At 40.6% G+C, this 23,147-nt stretch overlaps 1 protein-coding gene and 1 non-coding gene across 3 annotated transcripts in view; both read left to right on the top strand.

Annotated features, from left to right (window-relative positions):
- ITPR2 (inositol 1,4,5-trisphosphate receptor type 2) overlaps positions 1–23,147 on the top strand; it is a 604,865-nt gene that overhangs the window by 350,439 nt on the left and 231,279 nt on the right. The gene's annotated exons all lie outside the window — the stretch shown is intronic.
- TRNAS-GGA (transfer RNA serine (anticodon GGA)) lies at positions 9,052–9,123 on the top strand. Its single transcript has one exon. It is a non-coding gene; the product is annotated as a tRNA-Ser (tRNA).

The raw sequence follows: 23,147 nt of genomic DNA on the forward strand, positions 1-23,147 counted from the left end.
TGCTGCAAATGGCATTATTTCATCCTTTTTAATGGCTGAGTAGTATTCCATCGTAGATATATACCACATCTTTATTTGTTTATCTGTCAATGGATATTTAGGTTGTTTCCATGTCTTGGCTATTGTGAATAGTGCTGCTATGCACACTGGGCTGCATATATCTTTTCAAATTATAGTTTTCTCCAGATATATGCCCAGGAGTGGGGTTGCTAGATCATATGGCAACTCTATTTTAGTTCTTTGAGGAACCTCCATACTGAATAAAATGTTTTTTAATCATAAGAATAGAAATTGCTTCATATAGATAACCTGATCTTAAGGTCTGTTAGCAAAGAGTTAGCTGTGTGTTAAGCCAGTATGCCAAACACAGCGTGAGCCTCATTTGGAAGGGAACTTATTTGTTTGCAATGCCATGGGATCATCTCTTCCTTAGCGAACTGCCTGTGTAACATTGAATTTAATTTGTTTTATAAAATGGCTTGCAAAGATCTCATTATAAGATCTTGAGAGGGATACTGCTTCCTCAGATTTTCATGCGAGATTTCCTTCTTATTGTTTAAGCCAGAATGGTCTATTATTAGAGCAGAGTTAATAAATTGGAATATACCATAACTTACTGATGTGTGATGGAATTGTTATTTCTTCAGCTCTATCTACAGTCATGTAAAAATTAGAGTAGAAGAGATTTTTAGATGTTGCTGTTCTAAAGGGTGTGTCAGGGTCTGGGAATATATTTCACAGTTGAGATCAAGCATGGTTCCCTCTAAAGTCTGTTGGCAAGAGTCAACTGTCCTCAGCTGTGTTTAAAGACATACAGCTGGGGAATTCCCTGGTGGTCCAGTGGTTAGGACCCTGTGCTTTCACTGTTCAGGGCATGAGTTTGATCCCTGGTCAAGCGGCTAGGATCTCAAAGGCTTCATGGTGGGGCTAAGGAAAAACAGAAATAAAACAAGTCAGCTCTCCTCAACATCACCCATTTCCTGAAAGTAAAAAGAGATTCACATGTTCACCTACCATCCTGCTGATTCTTGCCAGGGATAATCTCTGGAAAGAGCATACTAAATATCTCTGCTGTGCCTCTATTTTAGGGAGAAAAGAGAATCTCACAAAGCTTGGGAACCATTCTAGGGTTGGGCCAGAAATTAAGGGTAGATGAAGGATCTGCCCCAGGGAGGCCTCTGCCGTGGCTGCCAGTGATTCCATGCTATCGAGGAATGGCTGTGTTTATCGTTATTCCCCTGGGTCATGGATTAGGCACCAGAGAGAAGATAGTTTGGAGAAAAGCCTGTCCTCACTTACACTGTTTGAGTCAGAGCACCACACCTCCTGAGAACTTGTCATGAGTTATCATTCTCTGTGGTTTTAAGAAACTAAGAATTGATGTGATACTACCAGCATTGGTTTCTGTGGGCTGCCATCATGGCACAAAGTACCACAGACTGGTGAATAGCAGGAATTTATTTTTCCAGAGTTTTGGAGATGAAATGTCTGACATCAGGGTGTTGGGGAATTTGTTTCTCTCTGAGACCATGAGGGAAGAGCTATCCAGGTCTGTGTCTTTGCTTTAGATTGCTGTCTTCCCCTGTCTTTATATGGTCTTCCCTCTGTATACATGTCTGTCTCCAGATTTCCTCTTTGTATAAAGATACCAGTCATGTTGTATTAAGGCCAGCCCTTGTGACCTTGTTTTTTTAAATGAATATTATTTGTTTATTTCTACTTCACTAATCCCATCTTCTGCCTCCATTATTCTACTATTTGTTGCCTCCAGAGTGTTTTTGATCTCATTTATTGCATTATTCATTATATATTGACTCTTATTTTTTCTAGGTCCTTGTTAAACCTTTCTTGCATCTTCTCATTCCTTGTCTCCAGGTTATTTATCTTTGATTCCATTTTGATTTCTAGATTTTGGATCATTTTCACTATCATTATTCAGAATTCTTTATCAGGTAGATTCCCTGTCTCTTCCTCTTTTGTTTGGTTTGGTGGGCATTTATCCTCTTCCTTTACCTGCTGGGTATTCCTCTGTCTCTTCATCTTGGTTATATTGCTGAGTTTGAGGTGGCCTTTCTGTATTCTGGCAGTTTGTGGAGTTCTCTTTATTGTGGAGTTTCCTCACTGTGGGTGGGGTTGTACGGGTGGCTTGTCAAGGTCTCTTGGTCAGGGAAGCTTGTGTCGGTGTTCTGGTGGGTGGAGCTGGATTTCTTCTCTCTGGAGTGCAGTGAAGTGTCCAGTAATGAGTTATGAGATGTCAGTGGTTTTGGAGTAACTTTGGGCAGCCTGTATATTGAAGCTGAGGGCTGTGTTCCTGTGTTGCTGGAGAATTTGCGTGGTATGTCTTGCTCTGGAACTTGTTGGCCCTTGGGTGGGGCTTGGTTTCAGTGTAGATATGGAGGCGTTTGATGAGCTCCTGTCGATTAATGTTCCCTGGAGTCAGGAGTTCTCTGGTGTTCTCAGGATTTGGACTTAAGCCTCCTGCTTCTGGTTTTCAGTCTTATTTTTACAGTAGTCTCAAGACTTCTCCTTCTATACAGCACCATTGATAAAACATCTAGGTTAAAGATGAAAAGTTTCTCCACAGTGAGAGACACCCAGAGAGGTTCACAGAGTTACATGGAGAAGAGGGAGGAGGGAGTTAGGGGTGACCCGAATGAGATGAGGTGGAATCAAAAGAGGAGAGAGCAAGTTAGCCAGTAATCACTTCCTTATGTGTGCTCCACAGTCTGGACCGCTCAGAGATGTTCATGGAGTTATACAGAGAAGAGAAGAGAGAGGAAGGAGACAGAGGTTGCCAGGAGGATAAAAAGGAGGGAATCAAAAGGAGAGAGAGAGATCCAGCCAGTAATCAGTTCCCTAAGTATTCTCCACCGTCTCGAACACACTGGTGATTCACACAGTTGGGTAGAGAAGAGAAGGGGGAGGGAGAAGACAGAGGTGACCTGGTGGACAAAAAGGAGAGTCCAAAGGGGGAGAGAGCAGTCAAGCCAGTAATCTCACTCCCAAGTGAAAATGGGTACTGAAGATTGGGTTCTTAAAGGTACAAAATTGATAACAAATACCAAAAAGCAAAGATTAAAAATCTAGAGTAGAGGTTGGGTTTTCAAAAATACAATATTAAAGAAAAGAAAAAAAAGACAAAGTCACAAAAATTATTAAAATATATATATTTATGAAGTTTGCTTTAAAAAATAGGGTCTTTTTTTTTGCAAAGTAATGGGTTATAAAAATGAAAATTAAAGGAGTAATAGAGGATTTAAAAACATTAAAAAAAAGAATGATCATAAAAATAGTAAAAATATATCTAGGACTTTCTCTGGTGGTGTTGTGGGCAGTGTGGGGTCAGTTCATTTTTGGATAGTTCCTTGGTCCAACTTATATTTCTCAAGATCTATAGGCCCCTTCCTATGTAGTCAGTACTAACTACAGGGTTTTAATCTATTGCATCTGTCACTTCCAAGGCGGTTTCCTCTGTTTTAGCTTCTTCTGTTTGCTGGTCTCTTCAATGTCTGATTTCCGCCCTAACGCAAGGGGGGCGGTGGTGGACACTTTTTTAAGGCTGACTTGTTCAGTTGTGCTATGGGGAGGGAGGGACGCTGCAAACAAATAACATTTGCGTGTGCTCGCAGTATCTCAGCCACAATGGGTCTGCCCCTGCTTATGGCGCACGTGCCCTCACTGCTCAGGCTCTAGGTTGCTCTGCTGGGAACCTGCCGGGAACCCTCCGAGGCCAGCCCTGGGCTACATGTACCTCCCAGGTCTAAGCCGCTCAGGTCCAGGCACTCTGGTAGTCCTCAGAGGCGCAGACTCAGTTGGGCCTGTGTTATATGCCTTTCCCAGGTCGGAGCAGCTCAGGTGATGAGGTGTTTGGCGAGCACAGTTGCTGCAACTTATCGCCTCCACTGTCCCTGCTGCTTGGTTTTCTGGATGTACAACCGGCGCACCTTCTCAGGCAGATGTTGACCATCCAGAACCCCAAGAAGTCTTAGTTAGCAAAGAAGCCTGCTTGCAGCGGTAGATAATGTCTATCTGGGGCTGTGATTGCCCCCTTCTGGCTCTGGCTGCCTGTCACCGGAGGGGGATGGTCTGCAGCTGGCTAGTTCTGTTCAGTCCTTTGTTCTGTGCGCCGGCCTGGCACTGTCTTAGGTTAGGACTTTTCACATGGTAGCTATCCCACAGTCTGGTTTGCTAGCCCAAGTTAGTTCTCTCAGATTGCCCTCGGGGAATTCAGGCCAGGTCCTTACTCTAAGCAATGCAGCCCACGCCTCCCTGCCCAGCCCCCGCTTGCTAGTGATGGTTGCAGGCGTCTGCGCTGCTTCTCTGCTCGGGGAGTTACTGTTGGGCTCCTAATCTGAAGGTTTTATTTATTTATTTATTTTTCCTCCCTGTTATGTTGCCCTCTGTGCTTCCAAGGCTCGCCAAAGACTCGGCAGTGAGAGTGTTTCCTGGTGTTTGGAAACTTCTCTGTTTTCAAGACTCCCTTCCCCGGACGGAGCTGCATCCCTACCGTTTTTGTCTCTTTTTTTGTCTTTTATATTTTTTCCTACCTCCTTTTGAAGACAATGGGCTGCTTTTCTGGGTGCCTGATGTCCTCTGCCGGCATTCAGAGGTTGTTTTGTGGAATTTACTCAGCGTTTATATGTTCTTTTGATGAATTTGTACGGGAGAAAGTGGTCTCCCTGTCCTATTCCTCCGCCATCTTAGGACCTCACGTATCTGTTTATTTATTTTCAGCTGCACTTGGTCTTCATTGCTGTACACAGGGTTTCTCTAGTTGTGGCAAGTGGGCCCCACTCTGTAGTTGCAGTGTGTGTGTGCAGGCTTCTCATTGCAGTGGCTTCTCTTGTGGAGCAGGGGCTCTAGATCTTGGGCTCAGTAGTTTTGGCACATGGATTTGGATGCTCTGTGGCATATGGAGTCTTTATGGACCAGGGATCAAACCTGTGTCCCCTGCATTAGTAAGCAGATTCTCAATCACTGGACCAATAGGGAAGTCCATGACCTTGTTTCAATTCACTTACTTTTTTTAAACCCATACATCCAAGTATGGCCCTGTTCTAAGGTAATAGGACTTTAATTGTAAATTTTGGGGGTTACAAGGTGAAGTGAGCAATGCAGAGAAATAGAGGAAAACAGTAAAACAGTGAAACAAGAAAGACTAGAGATCTCTTTAAGAAAATTGAGATACCATGGGAACATATCCTGCAAAGATAGGCGCAATAAAGGACGAAAATAGCAAAGGCCTAACAGAAGTGGAAGAGATTAAGATGAGGTGGCATGAATACACAGAAGAACTGTACTAAGAAGCTCTTAATGACCCAGATAACCATGATGATGTGATCACTCACCTAGAGCCAGATATCCTGGAGTGTGAAGTCAAGTGGGCCTTAGAAAGCATCACTATGAACAAAGCTAGTGGAGGTGATGGAATTCCAGTTGAGCTATTTCAAATCCTAAAAGATGATACTATGGAAGTGGCTTTACTCAATATGCCAGCAAATTTGGAAAACTCAGCAGTGGCCACAGGACTAGAAAATGTCAGTTTTCATTCTAATCCCAAAGAAAGACAATGACAGAGAATGTTCAAATTACCATACAATTGCACTCATTTCACATGCTAGCAAGCTTATGCTCAAGATCCTTCAGGCTAGGCTTCAGCAGTACGTAAGCAGAAACTTCCAGATGTTCAAGCTGGATTTAGAAAAGGCAGAGGCACCAGAGATCAAATTGCCAGCATCTGTTGGATCACAGAAAAAGCAAGGAAATTCCAAAAAAATCTACCTCTGCTTCATTGACTATTCTAAAACCTTTGACTGTGTGGATCACAACAAATTGTGGAATATTCTTGAAGAAATGGGAGTACCAGACCAACTTACCTGACTCCTGAGAAACCTGTATGCAGGGCAGGAAGCAACAGTTAGAACTGGACATGGAACAACGGACTGGTCCCAAATTGGGAAAGGAGTACGTCAAGGCTGTATATTGTCACTTTGCTTATTTAACTTATATGCAGAGTACATCATGCTTTGTATGTATGTATGTATTTCATACATAATTTGAAATTCTGGGCTGGATGACTCACAAGCTGGAATCAATATTGATGGGAGAAATATCAACAACCTCAGATATGCAGATGATACCACTTTAGTGGCAGAGAGTGAAGAACTAAAGAGCATCTTAATGAAGATGAAAGAGGAGAGTGATAAAGCCAGCTTAAAACTCAACATACAAAAAACAAAGAACATGGCATTGGATTCCATCACTTCATGGCAAGTAGCTGGGGAGAAAGTAGAAACAATGTCACATTTCATTTTCTTGGGCTCAGAAATCACTGTGGATGGTGACTGTAGCCATGAAATTAAAAGACGCTCCTTAGAAGAAAAGCTGTGACAAACCTAGACAGTGTATTAAAAAGCAGAGACATCATTTTGCCAACAAAGGTCTGTATAGTTAAAGTGTGTTTTTTCCAGTTATCATGTATGGATGTGAGAGTTGGACCATAAAGAAGGCTGAGTTTCAAAGAATCGATATTTTCAAACTGTGGTGCTGGAGAAGACTGTTGAGAGTCCCTTGGATAGCAAGGAGATCAAACCAGTCAATCCTAAAGGAAGTCAACTCAATATTCACTGGAAGGACTGGTGCTGAAGCTGGAGCTCCAATACTTTGGCCACCTGATGCGAAGAACCGACTCCTTGGAAAAGACCCCGAGGATGAGATTGTTGAATGGCATCACTGACTCAGTGGACATGAATTTGAGCAAATTCAGGGAGTTCGTGATGGACAAGGAAGCCTGGCATGCTGTAGTTCATGGGGTGGCAACGAGTCTGACTCAACTTAGCGAATGAACAACAACAACCACCTAGGTCTTTAATCTACACATAGATAAGATGTTTTCACATGATTTCTATGTTTGATTCTCATTTGCCCATTTGGTTGAGGGCAGCCAAAATGCACTGAGCAGATTGCTGCTATCTACAAGCAGAGATTTAGGAAGTTATTTCTAAACATCATTATTAAAGTCGATCTACACCAACAAAGAAACAGAAAACAGGGTTTACTTTCCTCTTGCTTCATATCTTGGATTAATGTTGAAAGAAAAGTGTTGATTGGCATAAAAATTCCAGTGATGCTGGGAATTATATGGATAAATGTTTGAGCATAAAATTGGAACACTATATAGATCTGACGTTCTGAAAACAGAAAATGGGAAAATTTGAAAATTTGATAGAATTTAATATTTGTGATATTATTATTTAGCCTTAGCCTGACATAGTCCAGTTTTTTTCTTGGGTACTTTGACAGTGTTTCAGCAGAATCTCAAAGAGTTGGAAGTTTCAGATATGATCTTTGGAGTTTATTTAGTCCAAATTAAAGATTCTGGAATATCATTTTAGCAGTTTATCAGTCTAGTCTTCTCATAAAAATTAAACACTTAAAATCCTTCATTGGAAAGTATTCTTTGGGGGCTACCCTAGTCCTACAGTGGTTAAGAACTCGCCCGCCAGTGCAGGGACACGAGTTCAATCCCTGGTCCAGGAAGATCCCACATGCTGGAGGGCAGCTAAGCCGGTGCGCCACACTATTGAGCCTGAGCTGTAGAGCTTGGGAGTTGAAACTACTGAGCCCAAATGTCACAACTGCTGAAGCCCTCGGGCCTTAGAGCCAGTCTCCATTACACAAGAGGCCACCGTGATGAAAGGGTGGCAGACCACAGCTAGGGAAGAGCCCAGGCAGCAATGAAGACAGTGCAGCCAAAAATAAATAAGTAATTGGTTTTTTTGTTTTAAGAAAAGTATGCTTTTTCTAGAGGAGGGCTTCCTATTATTTGTAAAATTCACATACACATTTTAATTTTGTTAGGTACCTTTTTTAAAAAAGATGGTTATTTCTAATACTCACATAACGTAAAATTTAAAAAAATGAAACACAGCCAGGAATGCTACTTGTATCCTAGCCTCTGTACCTTGTTCCTTATGTCTGTCTGTGGGATGAAGTGGCAAATTTTCCTTATTTTAAGGAAGAAAATGGCTCATGTCATTGTATTGCTTTTGTAAATATCCTGGCTTATAGAACATTTTTCTGATATTTTAAAGCAATGTTACTTTATTTTCTTAGGAGTGAAGTTCTACTTTTTGAGTATTTAAAATCAAGTCTCTCCTACTAACAAATGTAAATAAGTAGTAACAGAAAAATATTTTAATATCCATTCACACAGTAATTCCTTCTGCTCTTACAAAGGTAGCTATATAACTAAATTAAGATTAGCTATACAGTTTTTGTTTTGATTTTGGTATAATCTTTCCTGCGGGATTCTAAATGGTCACTTCGATAACTGCACAAGAAAAGAATTTTCGTGGATGATTCAGGTAAACATTTATATACATATGTAAAGCAGTAAACATGAGATATAGAATATGGTATTTGAAAATCATAGGCGTATGTGAGAAAATATCACCTATAAATAAAAACGAGACTAAAGTACAGGATTCTGGAAGTGGAGAGCCAGTCTGAGCTATATAGGAACAGGCATCATCAGAGTATTTTTTAATGGATGTATCCTTTTTATGGAAAAAAAAAACAAACCCAAACACAAACCCCAGAAGCATTTTTTAAAACCGCTGTTTATACCTGTCCACTGCAGAATTTCTCTAAGCTTAGTTTTTTTACTCCAATTTAATATACATGACCATTGTATAGTCAATGAACAATTAGAAGTAGGTTATAGACTTTAATGTGAAAATCTTTTTTTTTTTTGTCTGATTTGTTTGTTCAGTGCTGATATTTTCAGTGCATTTATTGACGTGTCTTCCACACGTAATGCTGAAGTGTGTTATGCTGGTCTGTACTTGACATTTGCCTGAGATATTTCAGTTGGCAGAATACAATCAGCTGCGTCAGGAAAGTGCAGTGAATATTGTTAGTGCTCTGAGGGAACCACATACAGAAGTGAACTTGCTCAGCTCCCAGCCATTTATCTTCTCTCTTACTTTTAAGGATATTTGTGATTAGGAAAAAAAAAAAAAACCATTTGCTGTAATTGATTGATTTTCTTCCCTGGTGGCTCAGTTGGTAGAGAATCTGCCTGGAATGCAGGAGACCCGGGTTCGATCCCTGGGTTGGAAAGGTCCCCTGGAGAAGGAAAGGGCAACCCACTCCAGTATTCCTGCCTGGAGAATCCCCAAGGACAGAGGAGCATGGCAGGCTACAATCCACGGGGTCACCAAGAGTTGGACACGACTGAGCAACTAAGCACTGCACAGCACAGCACCAAAGATACTAGATAGACTAGATAGAGTTCAGTGACCCAAGAAGAAGTGCTATTCCAGTTGGCTTATCCCTGCAGGTTTTCATAAGGATGGGTATTGCTATAAGTGACTAAGGAAGAATATCAGAGAGGATAGTAAGATAGATGATATTTTCCTGGGGGATAGATGCAGTGTTCCCAGATGATATAAGTGTGTTGGATTTCATGTTCAGCTCTGTAGCCCCACAGGAAAATTCAGCACCATGTATTTCTAAATTTCAGTGATCTTAGAAATAGGTTCTAATTCAAACTTTCTGTTACTGTAAGGGTTTGAGATAAACCACTTAGACAGCGTCCTTCTCCCAGGATTTGGAAGTGTTGAGAGACGTAGAAGTCACTCAGATTGAGGTCAAAATGCCAGCTTACTGACCGGAATATCCAACTGAAAAATGTGCTTCCAATTTGTGGATATGTTTGCTAATATTTTGCCCCAACCTAATAACAACCCCAGATTCCCCCAAAGGGCAGGCCTCTTAGAATGTGGCAGAGAGCAGCCCAGAATTCACCTGCTCTCGAGGTCAAGAAGAACTCAGGAGAAGCTCTGCTAAGCATCTTCCTAGTCCTTCTTTACAACTCACCAATCAGATAAGGCGCTCCCATTTTTACAGGGGAAGTGAGCTGGCAAAGACGGGTCAAAAGCGGCACTAATAGGAATTCTTCCACCCCGGGCACACGAGGTGAGGAAAAAGGAGCTTCTCCACTGACCTTTCTCCATTTGTTGTTGTTTCTCCATTGGGAGTCTTATTTCATTACATAATGAATTTTAATTACCTTTATCCATGCTAAGCTCATGTTCTCATAAGAAATACTGTATACTTCTGTGCTCAGTCACCCAGTCATGTCCTGCTCTTTGTGACCCAATGGACTGTAGCCCGCCAGGCTCCTCTGTCCATGGGATTCTCCAGAAAAGAATACTGGAGTGGGTTGCCATTTCCTTTTCCAAGGGTATATGTATCCTTGCTGTATAGATTGGGAATACTAGGTTTTAACTTTTTTCATAGAAACATATTGATTAATAACATGCCATCAGTACGGGTACCTTGATCTGTGCTACTGCTAAGCTGTACATAATTGCCAATTTTGATGTTAAATCCTTTCTTTGTGAACTTGAGAACCCCTAGTATAGGTCTGTGTTAGTCTAGACTGACTAAAGAAAATTTCTCTAAAATGAATATTTGGAACTGATTTTCTATGGAATTTTACCCATAAACCTGAATTGAAAGATACTGGTTTCATTACCATTGCTTAAAATGCTGAGCATTCCGCCATATCAGAACCATTCTGATTGGGTGGACACTGTTTAATAGAATTTTCAGGATGTGACGCCACTGTTAGCCACTTATCATTGATGACACACACTTATCAAAAGCCTGCTCCCTACAAAGTACAACACTACCAAGTTCTGAGGCACCAGGAAATATCAATTATCTGCTCACAGGAAGTTTGTGCCCTAGGGTAGAATGCATGCCAGGCAAGTCCACGTGAAAAGTAAATAACATGAATTAAGTCTGTGCTACCTGCTAAGTGAATTATATAGACGTTAGAGGCAGAATGTGAAGTCATGAACCAAAGTCACCTTTGACAGGTTTGGGATGGCTACAAGCCATTTCCTAGGAATTATTCATAAAGTTCGAGACACTAAAAATGAGTGTTACTGCAAACTTTGCAGGAATAGATTATAATACGATTTTTTTGGTCTTAGGAAATTTCAGGAGGGAGGTAGAATTTTAGCTGGTCCTTCGATATCCCAAGGACCAGGTCATTCTCACACTGTGCTGTGCGTAGTCTCTCAGTCGTGTCTGACTCTGCAACCCTGTGGAATGTAGCCCACCAGGCTCTTCTGTCGGTGGGGATTCTCTAGGCAAGAAGCCTGGAGTAGGTTGCCATTTCCTTCTTCAGGGGATCTTCGAGACCCAGGGATCGAACCCAGGTCTCCAGCATTGCAGGCGGACTCTTTACCATCTGAGCCACCAGGGAAGCCCCATTCTCACACTGCGTTCCACCGCATTCCGCTTATTAGTAGGCAGTATCACCATCTACCAAGCTCTTCAACCAAAACCTCAAGTGTCATTCTTGATCCTCTTTCCTCTCATCCACACAGCCATGCATCAACAAGTTGATTCTACCTATAATGTTCAACACACCCAGCTCTCTGTTTGCCCTGCAGTTCCCTGGTTTGGACCCATTTCCTGACGACATTATCATCTCCTGCCTGGACTACCTGGTGACCACCTAATTCGTCTCTGTGCTTCCCTTGTTTGTAACCCCCAGTGCATTTTTTTCTATAGAATAATAGTTGTAATCAGATGATGCCATTCTTCTGTTAAAATCCTTTGATGTTTTTCTGTTGCTCTTTAAAAGAAAAGTTACATTTCTTACCAGAATAAATAAGACTCTACATGACCTAGCTTGTGCCATCTTTTTCATCTTTCTTTTACTTTACTATAGAGATAGCCACATGCTGTCCTTTATGTTCCTCAAACAAAAGGATCTCTTTCTATTTAGAGGTTTTGCATTTGCTATTCCTTCTGCCCAGAATGCTGATCCTCTGGCTCTTACCACACCTGTTTCCTTTCATCCTTTAGGTCTCAGCTCAGATGTCACATTCTTAGCTCAAATACCTTTGTTTTTTTTTTTGTTTGTTTGTTTTTGATGACCCCCATCTAAAATAATTCCCCTCAATTGTCTCCTATTATATTATCCTATTAATTGTGTCTCCCTTTATAGTCCTATAACTCCATGAGAATAAAACTCTCGTCTTTTGTGTTTATTACTGTATCTGCAGTACACATCGCTGTGTTTTGGATTATCCAGTAAACATTTGTAAAATGAATAGAGAATGTAGCTTATACAAGCAGAGCAGAAAGACAGTGATCTTGCAGTCTGGGTGAGAGTACGAGCAAAGTGCCAGATGGTTCAGAATGTGGTTTATGAACAGATCACCCAGAGCACTGTTCCTGTTATAGCTTCTGTATAGCTCAGCTGGTAAAGAAAAGTGAAAGTGAAAGTTGCTCTGCCATGTTCGAACCTTTGCGACCCCATACAGTCTGTGGAATTCTCCAGGCTGCAATACTGGAGTGGGTATCTTTTCCCTTCTCCAGAGGATCTTCCTAATTCAGGGATCGAATCCAGGTCTCCCGCATTGCAGGTGGATTCTTTACCAGATGAGCCACCAGCTGAGAATACTGGAGTGAATACCCTATTCCTTCTCCAGGGGATCTTCCCGACCGAGGAATCAAAGCTGGTAAAGAATCCACCTGCAATGCAGGAGACTCCAGTTCAATTCCTGGGTTGAGAAGATTCCCCTGGAGAAGGAAATGGCTACCTACTCCAGTATTCTGGCCTGGAGAATTCCATGGACGGAGGACACTGGCAGGCTGCAGCGTGCTAAGTTTTCTTTTAATTGTACTTGGATATAAATTGGAAAGTAAAACTAATTTATAGAAGATCTTAAAGCTGTAGGAATAGAATTCACATTGCAGTGCATCAACTTGAAGCTACTGAATGAAGGTTGTTGATCAAGGAATGACTGTAAGATTAATCTTGTGGTAGTGTTGGTGAGAAATGCTGTAGGCAGAGAAGTCATGTAGGAGAGTACTGTAATTGTCCATCTGAGATTTTATGAAATATGTTTCTGTGGCTCTTTCAGTTGAAAAGGGTAGACTTTATATGTCTGTCAGAAATCCCAAACTAAAAGCTATTAAAAGGGAGTTATCATGCAATCAAGGGCTTCAAAACTTGGACCCTAGAAAGCTTTAAAACTGGAAAGGTTGACAGGGACATATGTATCACTTCTTTTCCATTCCTTGACTCCCTTGTCCGCATGGTAGTGATACTCACGTTTTGCATTGAGATCTTTTGAAATTTCCTTTCTGTCTCTTCACCGTGATAAACGGACCTATAGAGCTGGGCTGCAGTGTCACAACTCATCAGTAGGTGTCACCATCTCACAAGTGATTTATTCCACTTTGAGCATTTGTCAAGTCTAACTTAAAGCTGCTGCTGCTGCTGCTGCTAAGTCGTGTCAGTCATGTCTGACTCTGTGCGATCCAATAGACGGCAGCCCCCCAGGCTCCTCTGTCCCTGGGATTCTCCAGGCGAGAACACTGGAGTGGGTTGCTGTGTCCTTCTCCAGTGCATGAAAGTGAAAAGAGAAAGTGAAGTCACTCAATCGTGTCCGACTCTTCGCACCCCATGGACTGTAGCCCACCAGGCTCCTCCGTCCATGGGTTTCTCCAGGCAAGAGTACTGCAGTGGGTTGCCATTGCCTTCTCCGAACTTAAAGCTAGCGTATTGTATGTAAAATAAATTACTGTTTTTTTTAATCTCATGTCTTTTGAGTTATCAGTTCATAATTATAAATGTTTATTCAGGTCACATGAAATCAACAAATTTTGTCTAAATTTAGTTACATATTTAATACCATGATCACATTTTGTTGACAGTTTTGCTGTTTTGTGATTCTTTTTAACAACTGATAGTCCGTTTCGTTTTAGCTACTGTAGTATACAGTAGTAATACTGTATATTATTTTGATAATATTTTAATGTTTGATGGACCTATAGACATCTTGGAGCAAGAAAAAAATATGGTTTGTGTACTTGGTTTTCATTTTCCTGTTTCCTTTTTTTTACCTTTTCCATCTAATACTTCCACCATCACAGAAAGTTCAATTAGACACCCCTGGTACAAACTAAACTGCTTTCTTTTGTTAAAGAAAAAAGTCTGAAGATATCACCAGGAGCCTGGTTTCAGGATCTTGAATGTAGATATGTTTTAGGTATGGAATTTTATTCTTTGTTTGAAGGTTTTGTTTGTTTAGTGTGTATTATATTTCACTCTCAGTTTTAGAATTTTTTAACATTAGGACATAATGCTAGTAAAATGGAAAGAAGGCAAAGGTTAAATGTCTAGGCTTATATGATAGTTCAGTATTTTCAAATCTAACAACATTACTTTAAAACTAGATATATTTAATATGTTTAAATTGTGCATATTCTAATCAATCCTTGGAAATCAACTAATGAGTATAGAGTATATGAGGGTGGGGATTTATTGGAGCCCCTGTAGCTCATTTGCAGGAATAACCATCTCATGTCTGACACTTGGTTGTACTCCATGTAGCTAGCTGTAAATATAATGTAAATACCATGTAATCAGTTGCCAGCATGCAGAAGATTTAAGCTTTGCTTTTTGGGACTTTCTCAAGCTTTTTCCAGATATTTTTAATCTTTGGTTGGTTGAATTGGCAGATGCAGAACCTGCAGATAAGGGCTGTCTATTACTCTCATTCTTCATTTCCACCACCAAATGTAGAAGTCTCCCTGCCCCCTGCCCTTGACTCATTTTCCATCACCAGCTGGGCATGATTTAACCTAATCCTGGCACTGTCTGCCTAGAGACAGCATCAGATTCTGAAGGTTCAGGGCTCAGTCCCACAAGCTTGCTCCGTCCTTCACCTGCCAAAGCAAGTCCAGGTTTTGACCTGTGCTTCTGCGTGTGCACGACTTCCCTGGTGGCTCTGCCTACAATGCAGAAGTTCTGGCTTTGATCCCTGGCTCGGGAAGATCCCCTGGAGAAGGAAATGGCAACCCACTCCAGTATTCTTGCCTGGAGAATCCCATGGACAGAGGAGCGTGGCCGGCTACAGTCCATGGGATTGCAAAGAGTCAGACACGACTGAGCGACTTTCACTTTCTGAGTGTGCGTGTGTACATGTGTGTGCTCAGTCATGTCTGACTCTTTGTGATCCCATGGACTGTAGCCCACTGGGCTCCTCTGTCCAGGGGATTTTCCTGGCAAGAATACTGGAGTGGGTTGCCATTTCCTCCTCTAGGGGATCTTACTACCCTAGGGATTGAGCCCATGTCTCTTGCCTCTCCTGCACTGGCAGGTGAATTCTTTACCACTTGAGCCACCTGGGAAGCCCTGACCAGCTATAAATTTGAGATTCCCAGGATTCCCTCCTCAGGTGTGATAATTTGCTAGAGTGGCTTACATAATTTAGGAAAGACAATTTGCTTACTAAATTATTAATTTGTTGTAAAAGGATAGAACTCAGGAGCAGTGGGATGGAAGCGTGTGAAGGGCAAGTATGTGAGAAGGGGGAATGGTGCTTCCTTGCCCTCTCCCAGCGCCTCCATGCATTCAGCAACCCGGAAGCCCCAGCACTGCCCTTCAGGGTTTTCTATGGACCCTTCATCGTGCAGGCATGATAGATAGCTAGTGCCATTTCCAGCCCCTCTCCCTCTCCAGGGAGTGGAGGTGGGGACTGAAAATTGCAGACTTCTAATCGTGACTTGGTCTTTCTGGTGACCAGGCCCCAAGCAGGAGTCCGCTGGGAGTTACCTCATTGGAACAAAAGATGCTCCTATTCCCCAGGCAGTTCTAGGAGATTTAAATACTCTGTGTTAGATCCACCTATTACTTGGGAAATTACAAAGGTTTTAGGGGCTTTTTGTTGGAAACCAGGGTCAAAGAACAAACATAGCAGAAACCATGGGTGGAGACTATTATTATTTCACACTTGCTATTCACACTTAATTATACAAAAAGTAGAATATTTCACATTTGCTTTCTCTGTTGCTTGCTGAGAAACTGCAGTGTTGTATCTTCTGTCCTGATATAATCTTGTGTGCTGTGCTACTGATTTTAATGAACTATTCTTACTTACCAGTAGGGAAATAGTCCCTGTGTTATTATTCACTGCTATGAAAGTTTCAAAACATGTGACTGTCCATGTGAACAGCCTGTGCAGATTAAAGCTGCAGGGCATGATTGGAGGACGCATGGACTGCCAAGCCACGAGGCAGCTAAGGAGGCGTCCTCTGCCAACGACGGCATGGGATTATGTAACGCCTGCAGTGTCTGGCACCGTGCTCCACTGGAGACACATCACGTGTTGTACAATGCTCTTGGCCCTGAAATTCAATTAGATTGCTTTGAATGATCCGTGAGTCTGCATGAGATAAGCTTTTACTGCTCTCCACTAGAAAGCAAATGGGTTGATTAGCCCCACATAAATTGAGAAATTGCCATCATAATCCCAGCAAGGATATTTGCATTATATATATATCATTGTGCCACAGAAGAGCAGAGTGTAAGCATTATGTAACCTGGATAAATAATGGGGAGAAAACACCCAACCCTCACGACTGAAAAAAACAGATTTTCTTACAGACACTTAAGAATAGATTTTCTTTAAAATATATTTTGCTATTATTTTGAGGAATCAGTTTAAAGGCTGCTTGTGTGGTGTTTATTTTTTTTCTTTATGTTTTGTATGTTTGCTTACACTATGATCTGTGAGTGAGAATAAAAAAATGGATAGAGTGATAATTTGGTGGGGGTGGGCAAAAGAACTTTGATTAGGAAGAATTTTGAATTATAAGTTCAGTGGCCTTTTTATACTGAGTGAGTTTACTTTCTTTGTGAATTGTAGATGATCAATTTAAGGAGTTGGGATCTATCTGAAATTAACCCCATATTGTTTGGCTGGAAACTTCTGATATCTTTTCACGAAAGAAGATCTGGGATGGAGGAGGGAAGGTCGGAGTAGATATTGAGAAATTAAAACTTGGAAGGTCAGGATTATCATCATACTAAAGGCTTAAAGGGCCACTGGGAAACCACCAAAATCAGTGATGTGAACTTGACTTTCCTGCTTTCTTTTACCCATATTTTCCTCCAAATGAGATTTAATTTAAGGTTTCAACCAAAAGCTTTGGTAAGAACTTAAAGTTCTTTAGAATTGTTTGGAAAAAAAAAAAAAAAAGAATTGTTTGGGAACTGAATTGAAACAAAAGGTGCCAAAATTCTATGCAGAGAGCTTCCATTTTGTTCTACCAATGGGGATTAAAGAGTACAATTCCTTTGTGGGTTTAGGCAAGGTGGTCTTGAACTGATGGCAGCAAAACCACCATTGTTGTAGATTTCCCCCTGTTGGAAAAAGCTTTTATTTCTCTCCTAACCTTTGAAATCCTTAGGACATGAATTTGCTCACTGCAACTTAATATCCTGCCTTTTAGTGTGAGTTGATATTTGTAAGTGAGTTGTTTTCTAACATGTCATAGTAAAACCCAGATTTTAACAATTTTTCTTTTTGATAGATTATCTAAATTTTGTGAGATTTAACAAGCATAGGTATTTTTACTGGTTTAATTTTTCTAACCATTGGCAGTAGGTATTATTACTGTTATTTTTATTAAGCAAAGGGAAAATTGATGAGTAGAGGAGTACAATGAGCTGCCCAGGGTGACACTACAAGGAGGTGAATGGATAGAGGTTCCAAAACAGATCGTAAGCCTTCTCATCCCACTATGTATTAATGGTCCTCAAATGCCGTGCCATGGACTAGGGCTAGACTGGGCCATATTTCAAAGAAATCCTATTTTATTATGCCTAGAGTGAAGGTCTCAGATTTTTTCATTTTAAAATAGCTTCCCAGGTGCTTCTGATGTAAGATAAGAGTTGGTAGCTGCTTCTTATTTAATATTCTGAACTATAGAGATAGCATTAGAACGTCTCTATGCTCTACTTCAAATATATTTTTTTCTGTGTTTATCTTTCTGATATGTGTGTGTATGTGTATATATGTACTTGTGTATATATGTACTTATTAGTCAATAAGTCATGTCCAACTCTTTTTCTACCCAATGGACTGTAGTCCACCAGGCTCCTCTGTCCATGGGATTTCCCAGGCAGGAATACTGGAGTGGGTTGCCATTGCCTACTCCAGAGGATCTTCCCGACCCAGGGACCTAACCCAAGGCTCCTGAGTTGCAGGTGGATTCTTACCACTGAGCCACCAGGGAAGCCCACATATATGAATATGCTGCTGCTGCTATGTCTCTTCAGTCGTGTCCAACTCTGTGCGACCCCATAGACGGCAGCCTACCAGGCTCCTCTGTCCCTGGGATTCTCCAGGCAAGAACACTGGAGTGGGTTGCCATTATATATGTGCGTGTGTGTGTGTGTGTGTGCGTGTGTGTGTGTGTATTCAAACCAAATTGTAAAAACATAGTCCTTTTTTGTTGTTGTTGTTTGTTGGTAAAATTTTAATAGAAAATATATCTTTTCAACATGGACACAAAATATTTTGTGGGTAACAGAGTAGTATTTTATAATAATCAAAAGAAAATAGTGGGAAATATAATTCAATAAATGGCATCTGTTATTAAAAGGCTAGCTAGCCTCCAGGTCTTAAATTGATGCTAGGGTGTAACTTCGTTAATGAGTGAATTCAGAGTTGGTTTAATGAGTTGCTGTTGGAAGGATGGCTCATTTTCACCAGTGGATATAACTTGCTGCTGCATCTTTGCAAAATAATAAAAAGGGGCTAACACATCCCCTGGCCCTACCATAATTGTCCTTTTTTTCCTTTCCCTGTTGACATCTTTAAAAGATGATGTGCATCATTGCAGGGGCTGGGGCTCCATGAACGTCTTTCCTTTCTTCATCTCATTCCCCACCTCCATCCCCCACCTTGTCTTTTTGCAAAGATCATCTGGTTTTGTACCACAAATATTTGTCTTAAAGGCAGATGTTTGCAAAAGTCAAATTAAGTATGTGAACCTAACTTGCTTCATAACCAAACATCATGGTTTGGGCTTTGGATAGATGCAGGATGGGACTCTGAATGCCTGCAATGAATCTGAAAAATTTTGACAGTTCTAAGTTAATAGCCAGCATACAGACAACTTTGCAGAATATGTACTTTCTAGAAACATATTTTTAATGATTCAGCTGTCACAATGGGCTTACCAAGTATATGAGTGGCAGATATATTAGGTATTTTTAATTAAATTTTACAGAATACTAGTATTACATAATTAATAGAAATAATTTTCCATGTGTTATACTTAAAAAGTAAATAATAATAAAGTATGATATTGTTTTCTGAACTTCAGTCATGTGCAAATAAACTTTTCTTGGCAAATGAACCACGTATTGTCAGTTTTTCGCCGTTGAAAATGCACCATCTCACAAAAATGTCTTCAGGTAAGAAATGAAATCAGCATTATGAAAGCTGGTTAGCTGGAGTTTCTTTTTGAGGATTTATACCATGGAAAGAAGTGACTTAGCAGCAGCAGCAGCAAGGAAACTACTTAAGGGCAGAATCTGGGTCTCTAATGTCCATTCTTTCACAGTGACTCATATTGTTATATTAACGTGATGGTGTTTGGTCCAGGAAATAATTTATTCAGGTTTTCTAAAAGGAAATTGTACTTCTTACCTAAATGAATTTTCCCCAGTGCCTGACTTGTCTTGTATAGTTTTCCAAAGTTGTGTCAACCTATAGAAGATCCATTTCCACAAATATCTAATCAAGTTCATAAGTAGTATGTGCTTTAAAATTTGTTTTAAAAATTTGCTTGGTGTATTAATTGGGTTTGAGTCAGGAAAAAGGCACAGGTTCTTTTAATAGATTAATATGAAGAATTGTTAATTAAGAATTGAAGAAGTAAAAGGCTAAAATAAAAACAGACTTGAAGTATGGTATGGAAAGTAACTTCTAGAAGCAGCTATCACCCCTAGGGCAGGAGCAAGGGGAAGTGATTGGGAATCACTAAAACTTAAAAACTTAGCAGAGGGGACTGATGTGGCTGGATCAGATTTGTGAGTCCTGTAGAAAAGACTAGGAGCAGATTTTTTGGGGGAAAGGCATGATGAAAAAACTACAGACTGGGTTAGGTGTGTGTGAGTGCTAAGTCATTTCAGTCATGTCCAATTCTTAGCAACCCTATGGACTGACGCCTGCCAGGCTCCTCTGTCCATGGGATTCTCCAGGCGAAAATACTATGGATTGCCATACCCAATTCCAGGGGATCTTCTTGACCCAGGGGTCAAACCCAGGTCTCTTACATCTACTTGCATTGGCAGGTGGGTTCTTTACCACTAGTGCTAGCTGGGAAGCCCAGATTAGGTATAGCTGTGGGCAGGAATCACCCCTGTCAGATTAATGTGTGACTGGAAAGCCACATACAAGAACAGGAAGCAAAAGCAGGAAGCCTGCCAGAAGCCGACAGGAAAGAAGGAGCCTCTTCTTTCAGCCCTGTACACTCTCTCCAGCCTCTTATTGGCAGAGCCTTATTTGACTTCAGCCAGCAAAGTAGAAATGAGGTTTATTAAGTCCCAGCCCCTGCATCACAAGAGCTGATCTGGAGCTGAGAATCAGTAGCTTAATAACTGACATTGTTATTGTTGTTCAGTCGCTCAGTTGTGTCTGACTGTTTGCAACCCCATGGACTGTAGCCCGCCAGGCTCCTCTGTCCGTGAGCTCCTCCAGGCAAGAATACTGGAGTGGGTTGCTATTTCCTTCTCCAGGGGATCTTCCTGATCCAGGGAGGAAACCTGTGTCCCTTGTGTCTCCTTCATTGGCAGGTGGGTTCTTTACCACTGAGCCACCAGGGAAGCTCAATAACTGGCATGCTCGACTTTTAAGTAACTTAAGAAAATTCTCTCAATTAAAAATTATTTTAAGTTCAGTTTTCTGAACAGTTAATAAACCATGTGGTACAAAAATATAAACAGAATGATATTCCTCTCGCCTTCAAACCCTCCCATCTACTTCCAACCAGATAATCACTGTTATTTGTTTCTTATTCAGGGCTTCCTTGGTGGCTCAGAGGTAAAGACTCTGCCCATAATGCAGGAGACCCAGGTTTGATCCCTGGGTCGGGAAGATCCCCTGGAGAAGGAAATGGCAACCCACTCCAGTATTCTTGCCTGGGAAATCCCATGGACAGAAAAAAAAACCTGGTGGACTACAGTCCATTAGGGTCCCAAAGAGTGGGACACGAATGAGCAGTTGAGCAGGCATATACACAGTCAGTCTTTATTCATTCACAAGCGAATGCAAATACATATTCATGCTTTTTTATTGAAGTGTAATTGATTTACATTGTTGTGTTAATTACTGCTGTACAGAAAAGTGATTCAGTTATGCATACATGTGTGTGTATATCTATATCTATACATATTGTTTTTTAAATATTCTTTTCCATCATGGCTTATCATAGGGTATTGAATATAGTTCTCTATGCTATATAGTGGGGCTTCCCTGGTGTCTTGGAGGTTAAAGCGTCTGTCTGCAGTGCGGGAGACCCGGATTCAATCCCTGGGTCAGGAAGCTGCCCTGGAGAAGGAAATAGCAACCCATTCCAGTATTTTGCCTGGAGAATCCCATGGATGGAGGAGCCTGGTGGGCTACAGTCCACGGGGTCGCAAAGAGTCGGACACGACTGAGCGACTTCAGTGTATAGTAGAACCTTGTTGTTTATCCATCCTACATGTAGAAGCTTACATCAGCCAACCCCGCCCTCCCACTTCATCCCTCCCCTAACCCCTCCCCCTTGGCAACCACCTGTCTGATCTCTATGTCCCTGATTCTATTCCAGAGATAGGTTCTATTCCAGAGATAGGTTCATTTTGTCATGTTTTACACTCTCCATATAAGTGATATCATATGGTGTGCAAATACTTATCTTTGTTATCGTATTACTTCTCATACCACTTTTTGGCACCTTGGTATTTTTACTTAACGGTATATCTTGTTGATCTTGCTGTATTCGTACATAAAAAGCTTCATCATGTTTTAGAACCTCATTACCTTAATGGCTTCTCTCACTGTTTTCAGTAGTTTTAAATGTTATTCTCTTTGGCGTCCTCAGGATAGAATGACATCATCTGCAAATACTGCTAGTTTCCAGATTCTCTATCTCTAAAATCATTTCTCTCTGATAATTGTTTTGGCCTGTACATTCAGCACAGTGTTAAATATTAATGGTAGCAGTGAGCATCTTCATCTGCTTCTGGCTTTAACAGCAGTGTTTCTAATATTTCCTGTTTAGCATGATGTCGAATTTGGGGATAAGTATATTACTTTGTTAAAGGAATTAACCATTTATTGAGCTTATTTTTTTAAGATCAGAAACGAGGTTAAATTTTACTAAGTGGGTTTTTACCATCTATAGGGTGTTACCAACCATACGACTTTTCTTTTTAAACTTAATATAGTAAATATATTTCCTTTAATTTCCTATGTTGTTAATAGTTTTCTTAGTATTCTTAATATTGAGCCATCTTGGTATTCCTGGAACAGAGTCCTCTGAGTCATAGAATTGATAACATACCCACATACACACACACAAAAATTGATACTTCTAAAAAATTGTAGGCATTTATTATTGTTGATCACTATTCTTCAGGTTTTTGTATCACTTTTACTGTTTCATAAGAAGAATTTAAAAGTTGTTCTTGTTTTCCTCTCCTGAAACAGATAGCACTGGAATAATCTCTTCTTTAAAGTTTGGTAGAGTTTTCTGCTCAATATTATGTGCCAGCCTGGACGGGGGAGAGGCTTGGGGCAGAACGGGTACAGGTATACATATGGCTGAAGAGTCCCTTCACTCTTTACCTGAAAGCATCACAACATTGTTAATCAGCTATACCTCAGTATACAAAATAAAAAGTTCAAAAAAAAAGTTTGGTAGAATTTTCCTGTGAAACTCTCTGGAGTTGGTACTTTTTGGGTATTTAGCTCCTTTGATGCTTTTCTCTATTTCTTTTATGGAAATGGACCTTTAAGATTTTTTTTTCTTTCATTTTGGCTCAACTCTGTTGAATTATATTTTACTAGAATATTATCTTATTCAGGTTTTGAAGAAAAATGTTGGAGATGGAAAATTATGTTGATCATAGAAAATCTTATGATCATTTAATTTTTTGTTTCTTTGATTATTTCCCCTTTGCAATTTATTACTTAGTGTTTTATATTATTTCTTTACTATGTCAGATGATTAATCTTTTCGTTTTTCCCAAAGCAATTTTTAAAAGTTTATCA

Source organism: Ovis aries, chromosome 3, assembly GCF_016772045.2.
Source record: "Ovis aries strain OAR_USU_Benz2616 breed Rambouillet chromosome 3, ARS-UI_Ramb_v3.0, whole genome shotgun sequence".
Classification (NCBI taxonomy): Eukaryota; Metazoa; Chordata; class Mammalia; order Artiodactyla; family Bovidae; genus Ovis; species Ovis aries.